Below are 15,752 nucleotides of genomic sequence, written 5' to 3' on the forward strand. Positions count from 1 at the left end.
TGCTCAAAGTGTCATTTGTCTCATGCCCCCTGTTTGAATAGTGACGATTCTATGAGGATCCGAACAAGATTCACTTATTGTGATCAGCTGATGCATCTCTTAAAGCTCTTTTATTTCTGTAGGTCCCACACCGGCTTTTTAGTTTTTTTCCAGTTGTGGGAGAAACCAGATTGCTTGTCCTTGGGCGTTCCCACAGCCTGGGTCCTGGTGAGTGCTCCCTCTGCTGTCTTTAGCAGGCTCCCCATCCTCGTCTCTTCCTGCAGACTGACAGTTGGACCTAGAGGCTTGAGAAGGTTCTGTTTTGAGTCTCTTTACTTTGGGCAAGTCTGCATTATAAGAGATGGGTTGTTGTTTTATCCAGAGGCGGCACAAAGTGCCCAGCTGTCTCGTTCTGTGATGTAAGCGGCCACCGACGGATACTGTCTCGATTAGTTCATTCGCTCGTGTTTGCAAACAATCACATTTTCTCAATCCTCCTTCATGCATTAGTTAAGATACTCCCACAAAGGAAGACCCCTGGCCTGTGGCTGGCTGGCTGGTAGTCAGCACAGCAGAGAGAGGCAAATGCCAAGCTCTCCGTGTTTTTGTGTTTGTTTTGTTTTAATCATTTTTCAGAATTATGACTTGATTTGTCAGCACCCTCCCTGGGCACCAATTTGTGGGTTGGCTGGAACTTCCGGAGGTGCCCCCACCATGGTCTCCTGGTGCCCTCCCGTCTCCACACTGCTGCACACAGGTCCAGCGTGTAGCAGCTCATCTCAGACATCTCTTGTCCGAGTCTGGACACAGGGTTTCTTCAGGGAGCCTGACTCCTCCTGGCAGGAAACAATACCCCAGAGCTCCAGCCTGGGCACTGGAAGTGCTCAACACCACTAGCCGTTATTTTTAGGCCATTTTAGTGGACAAAATTAGGGGCTCTCTTTCTGAAATATAATATACATCATGAGTTCATTCTGATGCAGCCAATTACATTCATAATTCCAGGTTTGCACTGAACGTTTTATATCTCATGTCTGTGCTTTCTTTATCCCCAGCCAAGAAACTCAGCTCTAAATAACGCTGCAAATGATGGAACGAAATCCATGTGATTACTAGTTTCCCTTATCCCACAGCACCACGCTCGGAAGTCTCAGGACAAAAATGTCGACGTGCCTGCCCAAAAATATGATGACAACATTAAGTATTAGCTTTTTATAGTTTTTATCCTTAATATGTACTTTACAAAGAATGTGCAATATTCTGTGTTTTAGAGTTATTTTAATTTGCTTTCTCTGTGGAGTTGTTCCAGCAGCTATATGCACATTAAGATTCATTTGTTTCTTTGCGTTAGGATTTTTAGAAATTGAACTTTAAAATTTATTTGTGTCCCATGCTTATGGACACAATTTGTATGACTCCAAAGTCAAATGTATACAATAAGTCATCTTCAATGAAGTCTGGCTCCTGTTTTAAGATAAAAAATATCACACGCTATCTGGCACCGTTACCTCTGCCTGGAGGCCACCACTTCACAAGCTCCGCAGTTTATTACAGTGAGATACAAACGTATTTGTATCCTTCTTGTTTTAGAAAAAGTGGTATATTACACACTGTTTTCCATATTAACACTTGATTTTACTGCAAAAAAAGCTGTGTTCTACACAGTCATAGCTCAAAGCATGTTATTTGGCTCCTGTTTGTCAAAGACACTACAGAGGGGCGGAAACCATCACTGAATGATTGCTGACTTACTCAGTGATACTATTTTATCATTAGCACATATATGTGCCAGGTACTTTTTGCACTTCATCTCATCTACGCCTCAAAACAGTATCACCAAAGGAATTACTGTCTCCAAGTTAAAGATGACAAAACCGATTATCAGAGGGAACGTCCTCTACGTCAGACAGCGAGGAGGCCACCTGTAATATGAAACCTGGGCCTGTCCGCCGGGCCCCTGAGCCCCTGCGCTGTGCGCTGCAGGACTGCATGGGGAGCAGTGTCCACCTGCAACATCTCTCAAGATGCAGGTTTACCACTGAAGACCCCGGACTTTTGTCCTAGCTCCGAGTTGGCTGCTTGCTGCTGTCATTACTAAAACAAAATTTTTAACAGTTTTCACTGTCTTAACCAAAGGCATTCCGGTTTTGATGATTTAAAGGAATGACTCACTTTAGAGAATTCTGCTCATTTGGCCAATTGCCAAGAAAGGTAACAAAAAGTTTAAAATAAACATGCCCTGTACCATGTGGCATGACCAGGTGAAGATTCCAGGTGTGATCGCAGGTGACACTCGGCCCCCTGCGCGTGCGTCTAAGGGCTCGTCTTCCCACGGTCATCGCATCTGGACACACACCGAACAGCTCGACTCGGGCACCGACGTGTGAGTGTTTGGAAACGAGAGCGGGAACGTTCTGCACAAACTCCCTCCCACGAAAGGAGCCCTGGAGTCAGGAGCGGACCCTGCAGATGGGCGAGTGGCGCCTCTTCAAAGAAATCGCCCCGAGCGGCCAGCCGGGGTCCGCGCCGCGCTGCCCCGGGCGCCTCTGCACGTTTCGCAGAGTCGCTGTGACGAGCAAAGGAAACGTCAGACGCAGAGCTAAGGAGACTGGCTTCCGGGCCGGGGACCCGCGCGCTGCGCGCTCGGCGGCCGCTGCCCCGCAGGCCCCGCGGAGCCCGCCTTGCGTGAGGCGGGTGCGCGCTGAGGTCCCGCGCGGACTCCCGGACCGTCACTTCGAGGACAAGGAGCTGCGTGTCCTCGTTCCGTTTTGTTAAGCTGGGAGCAGCAGGCCGCAGGCCCCTCTTCGGCGTGTGCGACTTCACTTCACGACACCCGACGCGAGAGCGAGAGGCGCGGCTGAGACGGAGAAGGAGGCGCGGGCAGGCCAGGCCCTCCGCGGAGCCGCAGCGCTTCCACCTGCGCTTCCGCCCGCGCCCGCGGTGCGCGGCGGCCCCGCGCGGCCAGCCTGTGCGCGGACAGGGGCGAGACGGGGGCCCAGGTGCTCCGGGCAGCGCCCCAGCAGAGCCGCCCGCCCGAGGGCTTTAAGAGTGGGCCCTCCGCCCCCCCGGCCCTGGGGTGGAGCGCCTCGAGCTCGCGCGAGAGCCTCCCGAGCAGGCGCCCCTCAGCGGACGCTGCGCTGAATGCCGTGAGCGGCGCCCTTCTGCGCCGGGCTGCGCTGCGCTGGGCCCGGTGCTGCGACGGCGACGAGTGAGCCGCGGGAGCAGCTCCGCAGGGGCTCGCGGCTCACGGCTCACGGGCAAGCGGACGCGCGAGTCCGGCCCGGGGCGGCCGGCCCGGTGCTCAGCAGCAGCAGGGCGGGAACGCGGGCCACGCGGGCCCCTCGTCCGGCGCCGGAGACGCTCCCGGGAGAGGGGACGGCCATGCCTGCACGTGCTGAGCGGAGGGGCCGCAGACAACTCGCTTTTCCGGAAGACTGGAGATCTCATCCTACCAAATGCTTGGGAAAATTAGAGGAATTACAACCAAAATGGTTTAAATGCTCAGTTAAGCTCAAAGATATTGCACAGGAAATCCCCGGAGGTTAGAAGGGAATACAGAGCAGGTAGAACTGGATCCTCGGCTTCTCTGGAGACAGTTTGACCAGAGACTTAAATCCTGTGGTTTCACTAACCATTTAGTTGAAAGGAGACAAGAATTTGGACAAATAAAGTGAGGATTGGGAGTTAATCCCCTGGCATCAGTGTAAGTCACTTGAAGGACTGAGTGTGTCCCCTTCCGTGGAGAAACTGCGCTGTTTGCTTCAGAATTTGTCACGATAGTCCTGCTGTTGATTTGAGGCTTAAATCTGTATGAATCTCTGTGACCCAGTACCTGATGTTCAGATACGATCTTCGACGATCGTAGCTGCACCACGCACCACGTGTGGTTACTGAGCACTTGAAAGGTAGCTTGTGCAAAAGAGGAACTGATTTTATTTTATTAACTTGTAATTAATCTTGATTTAAGTGTCCATATTTGGTTGGTGGCTACCCCACTGGACACTATTTCCCTGAAGGGGCCTCAATTTCCATTAAGACCCTGGGACTATGAGCTTGAGGCCTATGATTACAAAACAAAGGGGAAAAAGCAAGAGTCTGCAGAAAAAATAGCAAAATTAGACTCCTGAAGACTCCAAACATTGAAATTTCAGGTGGAGAATATTAAAAAGTATGTGTAAACTATTTAAAGAAAAAATGATAAAATTAAAAGTAGACTCTAAAAACAATCAAAAATTAACAGACTTGGGAAAGAGCCAAACAGAACCTCTAAAATGCACTCACACAGACACACACATACATATACATACAGACACATATACATACACAGATATGCAGACACACACACACACAGACACACATACATACACATAAACACACATACATATACACACGTACACAGATACACAGACACACATACATATACATACAGACACACACACAGGCACATGTACAGACATACATACAAAGATACACAGACACACACATACATATACACACACAGACACACAGGCACATACACACACATACACATATGCACACACATATAAACAAATATTTTAAATGAAAAATTCTATGTTATTTTAAATAGCATTGTAGACATAGTTAAAAGAGATTCAATGGGCCAGAAGACACTTCCGTAAAGATTACCTGGAAAGAAAACAGAATTACAGAGTTAAAGTATGAGAAATGAGCAAAACACAAGAAAAGCAGAGTGAGAATGTCTAACACACACCTGATGAGAGTCAGAAGAAAGTAAAATTGAGAACAGGAGAGCAAATACATTTAAGGAATAACTGTTGAAAAACTGATGCAAATTAAGTTCATGGGGGAGATACTGCTTTATACCTACCAGCAGGGCTAAAATCAGAGACCGATAATACCAACTGTTGGAAGATACTTGGGGTGCCTGAAAGTCCCAGAAACTGCAAGCTGCTCAGTGTCTGGTGAAGCGTGAGTACCCTAAATGCCCTGTAGTGGACACACTTCTGCTAAGCACATGCCTGACAGAACTCCGTGCACAAATGTGCCAAAGACGTGCACAGGCACATTCCTGGCAGCATCACTCAGAATCTGAAGTGGAAACAACCTTAGGTTTGGAGAAATACATTGTGGTAGGCTTCTTTGGAGGAATATCACACAACCATGAAAAATGAACATGCCACATATAACCTGGGTGACTCTCACTGCACAGCAGACAGAGAAGGAAACTGGACACAAACACCCCCTTTCATACAAATTCTCTCAACAGGTGATGTCCCCATCATGCTGAGGCCCCTGGGGACCTGCATACAGAGGCGCTGAGCAGTGGCCACCCCAGCCCTGGGCGCAGGAGGTTTTCACTGGGGTGGCGGGCACTTGGCCTCGGCTCTCAACCCTGGCCTGTGTTCTCTACTTCTGTCTTGGAACCCCCTATGTTTGGGAGCAGGCAGATGCAGGGGAGGCAGCAGCAGGAAGGTCGTCTTACCGACCAGTGTGGGGGTCACCTGGGCTGATTCTGTGCTGGGCGTGAGGAAGCCCACAGCCAGCTCTTTCTCTGTCTATCTGTCCTGAACGCGCCCTGCCAATTCCCGGGGTTATGATGACAAACAACCACCAGTTCTAGTCCAAGTCTGATCAGGAGGACAGGGTAGCGGAGGCCAGCCAGGTGCCCGGTCAGCTCAGCTTCTGGGTCCCTCCGTCCCTCCCGGGGAGATGCCCAGGCCAGGGCCCCGCCATGGCAGAGCCTGGGGTTTCCACTGATACCAGTTAGGAGTTGACGGGGCCAAGATTCAGGTCCTCACGGGGAAGAAGACCCCCCGGGCAAGGCTGTGACTTCACTGAGGTTCTGACTTCCCCTCTGTGACTGGAGGAGGCAGACTCTGCCCTGCAGGGTCTCCCCCGGGGGCTCTGGACGGGTGACACGGACACTTGAGCTGAGGCTCCGGCGTATTTGGGGGAGACCCCTCTGGGAGCACCTGTTCCACCCAGGTCACTGCCTGTCTGGGACAGGCAGGGGCTTCTGCCCTCCCTCCACTTCTCCGTGACCTGCTTCCTGCCGGCTGTGACCTTCCCGGGAGACAGACAATGGACGTCCTGTCCTGTGAGTCTGGTTAGCACCAGCCCTTCCTCAGAGCCTGCCCCGCTTTGAGGGGACTGAGGGAAAGCCCCGGGGCCGCAGGCCGCACGTGGCTCCTCCTGCCTTCACGCCCCTCTGCAGTCTTCACACAACGGGGCGGACAGACAGTGCCTCCTTCGGTGCAGACACTCACTGCCAGGGTGCAGCGATACCGCTGGCCAGGGCAGGCCCCGGCGCCTGCGGCCGCACTCCAGGGTACTTTCTCTTGGCAGAGACACGACAGCTGCCTGCCACTGAAGTTCCTAGGGAAATGGTGAGATTATACTAAGACTGCTAAAAAAACAAGGACTGGCTAGGCCTAAGTCCCGCGAGCTCAGGACCATGCAGGTGTAGCTTGTGAGGGCACGGGAGCCCCACACACCCCGGGGTCACACCCCTCCCTGCACCATCTGCAGGGACCACACAAGAGCAGCCTGGGGCACCTGAATAACCAGCCGACAGGGCCGGGCCTGCCCGCTGGCTCAGAGACCGGAGCACAGTTTTCCAGTCCGCAGCTTTAAGTGGAGTGCATGGTCGTTAGTGCGGGGAGGCACGTGACTCTCACGTGGGCCACACCTGCTCCGTCTGCGCGAGCACCTGCTCAGACCCCTGGAAGGTTCCCTGCTCAAGGGAGCCCCCCGCCCCAGCACCGTTTACTTAAATACAACAGTAAGTGCGTCAACATAAATCAACCAAACCCCCGAGTTACACAACTGAGAATGTCAGACTGAATTTTTAAAAACCTGTGTGCTACTAAAATGGCAAGCACCTTAAATACAGGATTCAAAGCAAAAAGATAAAAATGAAGCATGCAGGCCGCTAGCAGCAGCAGCTCTCCTGATGTTGTACAAGCAGGAAGAGCTGGAAGGGAAAGCCAGCCTCAGGATGACACGGCCTGGAGAGGCTGGCGGAAGCCGGGAGGACCCGGTGAACAGCCACGGCACCCAGAAGCCTTTGCCGCACGGTGGGTCCCACGCCTGGTGCCAGCTTTGCCCTCAGCCCTGACCTTGGCCTTGCCCAGCAGACCCCTCACCAGCCCTGGTCCCCCCTTGGTTCCATCTTCTGCACACACTAAGCCACTGTTCCGCAGGTGTGTCACCATGCGATGGGGGCATCCAGTGGCTCCCAGCCGTGGCCACCCCGTGGCGGGGACTCCAGGCTCTGCTCAGGGGACAGCTTATGGTAAGGCCTTTGGATGCAGCTCCTTTCACTGAGGAATTCCGACTGGCCCGGGGGCACCACAATCAGTAACTCCTGAGACACTCAGGGACCCTGAGCTGAGGACCCGGGGGCCTGTGGTCAGCAGATACACACCTGTTAGTGATTATCAGAAAAAGCCTTTGGCATCAAGACGATTTCTGGAAATAAAAAGAAATAGAGTGAACTGAGGTTACGGAAGTTTAAGCAGGAGCTACTGTGGGAAATTCAAAGAAAATCTAGACAGAGATGCATTCTTCCACAAGCTTCCATTTCAATAGGGGGAGAAATAATATTGTAATAACCAGACAGGCCCCATAAACTCCTGCACATCTGTGCAGACTCCCCGGCAGGCATCCTCTGAGCCTCGGAATCTTTCCACAGCCTTCTCCAGCCTCCACGTCGGCCTGGGGTCAGGAAGAGGCCAGAACCCACTTCCCTTTCAAGATTCTGCAAGCGACGGGGGCCAGTAGGTCAGAATCATGCCCACTCCCGCCGCGAGAGAGAATGTCCTGCTCAACTGAAAGGGGAGCTCTTCCCAGCATCATGCGGACTGACTCTGAGTGCACTTTCTGGTTCATTTAGCTCACACTGACTAGGAAAGAACTCTCCAGAATTATAATCCAGCATCTAGACACAACTCCGCTCCCCAGACTGCCTGCGCGCCTGCTTCCTCCTTGTCTTTGTGTAGATAATGTGCTTTGCTCCAGGATCTTTTAACTCAGTCCAGTCTGTTTTCTAAAGTCAGTCTGGCTGTGGTCAGTATGAGGCCTTGTGACTTTTCGGGGTGGGACTGCCGGTGAGAGGGGTCGGTCTCAGTCCCTGTGCTCTGGATGGGGAGCGGTGAAGGCGGGACCTGCTACCCGTGCAACCGGCAAAGGAGAGAGAAAGAAGATCATTCTGGAAGCGAGACGGCACCCTGGCATGGGTGAGCACTCCGTGCGGAGCCGAGTCCTCCTGGGGGGCGCGGGGTCACGCCCCCGGTGCCAGCACCCGGGGACACAGCGCACGGTCGGCTCAGCTCCCGATTTCAGCGCTCTGTAAAATATGTCCCCATCTCTCTAAAGCGCTCTTCCCTCCAGCTGCACACATGTGAAGAAACAGACTTGCTGCTCCCACTTTTACTGACACGAAGCAATGTGGACACCAGATTACCAGCAGCCGACTCCGTGAAGCGCCAAGAACCTCAGGCGAAACGAGTCTCGCGTCCACAGGCCCAGGTATCGAGGCCCGTGAGGCCAGGATCAGAACTCTCTCCTGAAAACCAGCTTCCTGCCTCTGGGCGGGGCCGTGCCCACTAAAAGCCGCGTCCACAGAGGTGAACTCTTCCCAGGAGGAAGGAGATCCTGGAGACAGGAGCTCAGTGACCGATGCCCAGGGGAGGCCCGGCCTGTGACAGGTGCCCCAGAGGAAGAGGCACATGTCCCGCTGTGCTTCTAGGAACTTACAAAATTGTGACTAAGGAAAATCAGAACAAACTTTAAAAACAACCGAGATTTAGTTGCTGGTAATTTGCCAACTACTGTCCAGAAAGAAAGAGAACGGGGAGGGGGGGGTCCAGAAGCTCAATCCGGCATCTGAGAGAGGCTCCCTCGGCTCCTGGGTAGAAGTACGTGCTAAAAACATACGTTGTTATTAAAGAATTCATGAGTACTTTCAGATGCTCCTCCCCCAGGTGGAACTGTCGGATGGGCATGATTCCAGGCTCGGGCTCCGTCCGCGTGAGGTCGGGGAGGAGACGCGTCCTGCCGGCAGGGGAGCCCTGCGGGCTGGCCACAGCTGGAAGCCGTCCGTGTCAAAGGCGTGTGTGATCTGGCTTACACAGCCGCCTTTGCCAGGTCTCACAGCCAGTGCTGTGCCCTCCCCAGGTCTCCGAGAGCACAGCATTTCCCTTGTTCTGGTGAAAAGAAGTGGGATCACGGGACAGCAGCGACTCCTAGAAACCAGCTCGGAGGAAAGCAGCTCACGGAGCCTGAAGTCCTCACACGTCCGGCCACCGGAGTGCGTGAGTGGTCCTGATTCTCCACCTCCGGCTTGCGGATGGGGGGCCGGGGGGCCAGAGGTCAAGCCAGGTCGGAGGGGACACTCCTTACAGGTGATGCCGCACGTAAACGTGTCCTCAGTGAAACCATCTTCACAGTGATTTCCAGAAAATGTGTTAGTAACGCTCAAGGTTGCTGCCACGGCTTTGTAAGAGGACACGTGGTTAGCGGTCGGGCTGGGGGCTCTGTCCCCAGCTGAGTTGCTGGGACCCACACGGATGGTCGTGGCTGGTGCCCCCATGTGTGGCTCCCCCAGGAGAAGACGGTGCAGCAGCTCCGAGCTGGGACACAGCCCTCCCCACCACGCGGCCCCATGTCCTGGAGACTCCTTGGCCGTAGAGGTACCCGTGGTGGGAAAACGCACACGCAGTGTTCACAGCAGTCCCCAGGAGGAAGATCACAAGGTTGTCCCTAAAATTCGGGGGCAAGTCTATCCCAGGTGAAGTCGAGCATGGTCCACCGTTCAGGAAAACAGGTCCTGGTGAGAGCCCTGTCTTTCCAGGGAGGGAGGGCCTGCCCACACGACATCACTAGCCTGCAGCCACGTGCACACGGGGGCGAGGGGGAGACGGGGCCCGGGGGCCTGAGCGCAGGCAGCCCCCAGTGTCAGAGGCGCACACGCTGCTCCCAGAGCCCCCGCCTAACTCCACACCAACGGCCGTGGTCGGGTCCTGAGTGGTCCTCCAGGGAGGAGGAAAGGGGCCAAGCCTGGTCACAGGTGGGACGTCTCAGCGCGTAAGTGAAGAAGTCACTGCATGGCAGTCCCAGGTCCCGGCAGGAAGCAGGAATTCTGGCCACACACCTGCCCACCGGTGCAGAGCAACACATGAAAGTAGATCTGAGTGAAAGAGAGACCGTGTCGGGACACAGGGACGAGAATGAGGAGCTTGACCATTTGGTCGGGGGCCTGGAGACGGAAAGGTGACCGGGATGGTGGGGCGCGCCTCTGGGAGAGGGCAGCCGACCTATTGACATGGGCGTCATGAACGGTAAGAGCGGCACGTGGCCTTTGGGAGTGAAACGTCGCGTTATTTCTCTGCTGAGAAGATGCGCAGCAGGTGAGGACACACGCCAGTTGACGCTGATGTGACGCAGACAGCACGCCTGCCTGCCCCGCCATGCTGCAGCCCCCCAGCCCGGCAGGGCTGCGCGGAGCCCCGGGGAGGGGGCCCTGCCGGCCACGGGCGCCGCAGCAGCTCCCACCCTCACCCGCTCGGCCGTCTGGGCAGAAGCCGCGGGACTCAACCACAAAGGCTGCTGTGCGCACTGGGAGCCCTCCTTTCCTCAAGCTGCCTGCGCAGCCCGTGTCTTCCTCTTTTTAGGACAGTGGCTCAGTCCTCCTGAAACCGTCTCTCTCAACTTCATGTCCACATAAAGACACTGTGTCATGAAAGACAGTTTCTTCTTTTCCTGATCTCCCAGGAGGATATAAATTTCCTCACTAGATAAATAGTTCACTCTGTGTAATGTTACAATAGTTTAAGAAGTTCATCCATACACACATCTAAGGAAGAGTAGAAAATAAATGCTAAAAAAGGACCCCCCGGCATCCAAACACATCATGAGATGACCCACTATCTTTCTTCTACCAGAGGAACTGGCCAATAATGGAAGAGTAAGTAAAATTTGTGTTTGATAGGTAGATAATAAACAATTAAATTAATAAATTGCCACTCCCTTTAATTCATTCAAAGTGTCCTTAGCTACACACATACACACACACACACACACACACACACACAATGGAATACTACTCAACCATAACAAAGAATGAAATAATGCCATTGACAGCAACATGGATGGACCAAGAGATCATCATACTAAGTGAAGTAAGTCAGACAGAGAAAGACAAATATCATATGCTATCACTTATATGTGGAATCTAAAAACCAATACAAATTTTATTTACAAACCAGAAATAGACTCATGAACATAGAAAACAAACTATGGTTACTAAAAGGGAAAGGGTGGGATGGAGGGCTAGATTAGGAGTTTGGGATTAGCAGACACACACTACTATGTATAAAACAGATAAACAACAAGGACCTACTGTACAGCACAGGGAACTATATTCAATTTCTTATAATAACATGTAATGGAAAAGAATCTGAAAAATATATGTATGTATATGTATAACTGAATCACTTTGCTGTACACCTGAAACTAACATTATAAAGCAACTACACTTCAATAAAAAGTAAAATTTTTTAAAAAGCATCCTTAGCAAATTAAATTTATAACCCACAATTCTGAACTCATAAGTCAAAAGAAACAATTTAATAACTTCAAGCTTCTACTTAAGAGGTAAACCATAAACATGAAACAAAGAAAGTCTAAGTCTGTATTGCACGTTTTAAGACAGCATCTTGCAAATGCGCACTGTCTCTGCGTAGGAACAGAACACAAGGACAGTCTCACCCCCGATGTTGTCTATAAATAGCATAAAGCTCGTTCCTACGCCTTTTCAATGTGTTTATTCTTCCTGTTATTTTCAGAAATCTCTGGTAGCCTAGATAACAGTGTTTAAATATTTGCTAAATCTGATCCTCTAGTCTTTCAACCTCAGGTTATGTTCATAAAAGTTGAGCATTGTTAAATTTGCTGGTTTTTAACAGTTTGAACCCTGATTCCCTGTAGATAATGAGGTCCCAGGGTAAATTTTCTGGCCTTAGATGAAGTATTCGTAGTGAAGTGTTTAGATGTTTCATACTCGTAAGATGCTCATATACAAATATCGTTGCCCACAATCATAGAGTTTTGCAAGTCCTAGGAGAGCTATAAAAACCATTTACACTTAATAACAAACATAAAAGCCCAGAGTATCATCATACAACTAGTTGCCCTCTGTTTCTCACATTTAATGTCTTATAATGTTGTCCTGATTCCAAAGATAAAATGTCCTCTTGGAAAATCTTCAAAAATGTTAGCAGTCAAACAGATGTACACACATGTTCATGGCAGCCCAGTTCATGAAGCCAAAAGACAGACACCACCATTGGGTTGTTGTCTACCAAGTGATGTGTGGATACATAAAATTTGGTCCAACCACCCCACACTAGGGAATTGGATTTTGCTACAAGAAGGGGTGAAACACTGACCCATGCTTGGTGGTGATAGTGGTGGTGGTGGTGGTGGTGACGGTGATGATGGTGGTGGTGTGATGGTGGTGATGGTGGTGGCAGTGGTGGTGGTGGTGATGGTGGCGGTGGTGGTGATGTTTTTGGTGATGGTGATGATGGTGATAATGATGATGGCTCAAGAAACTCTCTACAAGTACACTGAAAAATATCTGATAACATACCCCTTTGCAGAATGCCTCTATTTACATAAACCAGAAAGAGCTCAGGATTGAGAGAATACAGTTGTTTGGTTCTTAGCAAGTCCCTTCACCTCTCAGACTCCAGAGTCTTTGTTTTGCATAAAAGGGGAAAGTCATACCTTCTTCCAAGACCTTGAAGAGAATTAATGAGTGAGTTAGCAAACTTTCTTGTGGCAGCACTCTAAATACTCTACAAGTAGTAACTCATTCAAGTCTCCTAACAACACAACGGGAAGGTACAATTATCACCCTTATTCTACAAATGAGGACAGTGAGGAAGAAAGAGAGCTGACTAGCCCAAGTTCACACGGAAGTGAGAATGGCACTGAGATTTGAATCCAGGCAGTTAAGCCCTAGACTGTGCTGTCGGCCACCTCGCTGTGTGCACAGAAAAACGTGCCCCTGTAACACATTACAGATACACACAAGTACATATGTGTGTACACAAAGTTGACTTTAAAATGAAATTGTTCGCAAATGATGTCTTTTATTATAATGAATCCCAAATCTACTTGGATCAAGAGAAGAACACTGCCAGACTGGGGTGGTCTCCTTAATTTCTTTCCTTGGCAGAGACACATAGGAAGAAAGCTAAAATATTGATAACAGATTTGATTAGATTCTTTAATGCATATGGTTACTGTGGTTTGTTTTTCTGAATGCACATAAATACTGTGTCTATTGGTGTCTGTCTAAGGCTATCCATGGATATCTCGCATTCCTGTCTTTCCATCTGGTTTTATTTGTACGTAAATGACATACATAGTTTGACCACCTGGTTGGGTTGCAAATACCTAGGTACTTGAGACTAAACCAAATTTAATTTGAGGCTAAACCTAATTTCTTTCAAGAGACATATAACGTGGTGGACAGTGTTTGGGGCCCACAGGATTGTGATTTCAAATACAATCATGTGAGTGGAGCAGGGAAAGTAGGAGGCAATTAGCACCTTGCCTGGCAGTCTCCTTCCTCCCTTTTCACAGCACTGCCTGACGATGGGGCAGACCTCTCAGGAGTGGGGTCAGAAAGAATCCTACTAGCAGTTTCCTGACAGCCGCAGATAGAGCCACACAGACGGCCCTCAGTGGGTGTCCAGGCCTTCAAGCAGGTGCCACTGTAAAACCTGCAGAAATAAGATGACTAATGGTGCGTGAGAACAGAAAGACGAGAGGTTTTCAAAGCTCTTTTTCAAATAATCTGGGCACAACCCGAGATGCGAACACACCCTTCTTCCTTTTCAACTTGGACAGACCAGCCCTGTGGGTATCTGAGTCCTGATGGCATTTGAGATCTGGCCACCAAGGAAACTACCAGTTGGTCCTGGGGCTGCCTTTCTGTAGGGTCAGTGGATCACTGGTCAGCTGGAGAGCCATCTCCAAGCTCAGCCATGGCAAAACGTGGGCTCCTGACCCCCAAGTTCATCCCAGCGGTCCCTGGAAGGATCTGATGAGAGTGAGGGAGACAGCAAACACCTTGTGGTGACATTGGGGGAACAATTTAGAGCCTAAATACAATTTATGGTTTGTAGCACAATCTTTTAAGTATAAATTTATCTTATGATACTAAAGGAATTATAAACAAAATAATTGGCTCTAATCAAGGAATTCCAGCAATATCCAATTCCTCTGAGTGTGATAAAGCGGTTTTTGCCTCATAGGAACACGTGGATTGTTTGCATCCAAATTCTTTAGTGACACAATAGAATTACTCTAAATTTACTACTACAATAATAGAATTCTACTGAATGTTCTCTAAATCTCCAATTTTTTTAAAAAAACATGTGTTGCGTAAATCACGATAAAAGGAAAAGTAACATGTGCTCCCAATATTACTTGAGTGTTTCTTCAGTTGGAGCACATGCTGTTGGTTTAGAAGATACACAATCATGTGGAATCAATCTCATCATTTATTTGGAATCTTCTAAAAAATGGGATAAGCCAATCATGTGATAATTCAATATGGAGCAATATCAGCAGGATACTATCGAATGTGAAATATTTAACTGGGGGGCCACCTAGAAATCCACCATGGAGGGCTCAGGTCTTTCAGTAGGAAGGCCATTTCCGTAGTGTCCCAGCCGGCCCCTGCGCTTCTCAGTCACCTCAACCCACCGATTTCCTGGGCCACCACCAGCTCACAGGGAACACACAACAATTTGAGGAAATGTTCTAGGGTCCCTGTTCACTTTTCTTCAACCAAATCTTCCTCCGAGTCTAAAAACACCGTCTCTGAATTGGTCTGGGGAGCCCTCGCGTCTGCTCTTGGACCCGCAACCTCGTGCCAGTGCTGTTTTCCTCGGTGTCGGAACTCGTTTTGCCCCTTTTGCTCCAGGAGTCTCTCACGACCCCCCACAGAGGCTGAGATCTGGGCTCAGGGGAACCATCGCTGTCCACTGTGTCTTGCCAATATGTGGTCCAGCCACCGTGAAGGAGATGGCAGGACGCAGACACCTGACCAGAATCCACAGCCCCGGAATCTCCCCTTCCCGTGCCAGCCTCTAACCCAGGCTCCGAGCCGGAAAGGTTTTCCCCACCCCCTTTGCCTTGAACCGGGAGCGGAGCCATGAGAAGACAGCACGGAACACTTTCCGCTTCTTCTGCTCGTGTCTCAGAGAGGAGCGTGGGGTCCCACCCTGAGCTTGCTGCAGGGGCTGCGAGACAATCACCAGTTGTGCTCCCCCACCTCCAGGCCCCCCAGAAGATCAGAAGGGGCAGTAAAAGCCTGGGTCTCAGCAGGCAGCCGCAATGATTTGTGGGTAGCCTGTGATGGATGTTTGCAGGGCCCAAAGGGACGTGGCCCACGGGTCAGGGGGAGGCCAGCGGCAGGTCCAGCTGCTGCATCCCCTTCAGGGAGGAATTCTGTTTTAGATTAACTGTGTCGCAAGTGGAATCAGCATTCCACAGAGTTTCCCAAGAGTTTCAGTTAGTCCAGACCTAATTCACCCACGTCTGCCGCAGTCACTGCGCATGGGTGACTAGCCAGGGTGGTGCAGCCATCAGCGGGTGTCGGCCACTCCAAGCAGGTGCGTGTCCTGCAGATGCGGAACGGCGTGCCTCTCCACAGTGGGTCACGGTGGAGGCAGAACCCTGAGCACACCAGCGTGCGGCCCATTGCCAGGATT

The sequence above is a fragment of the Vicugna pacos genome, chromosome 8 (genome assembly GCF_048564905.1).
Source record: "Vicugna pacos chromosome 8, VicPac4, whole genome shotgun sequence".
In the NCBI taxonomy this organism is placed as follows: domain Eukaryota; kingdom Metazoa; phylum Chordata; class Mammalia; order Artiodactyla; family Camelidae; genus Vicugna; species Vicugna pacos.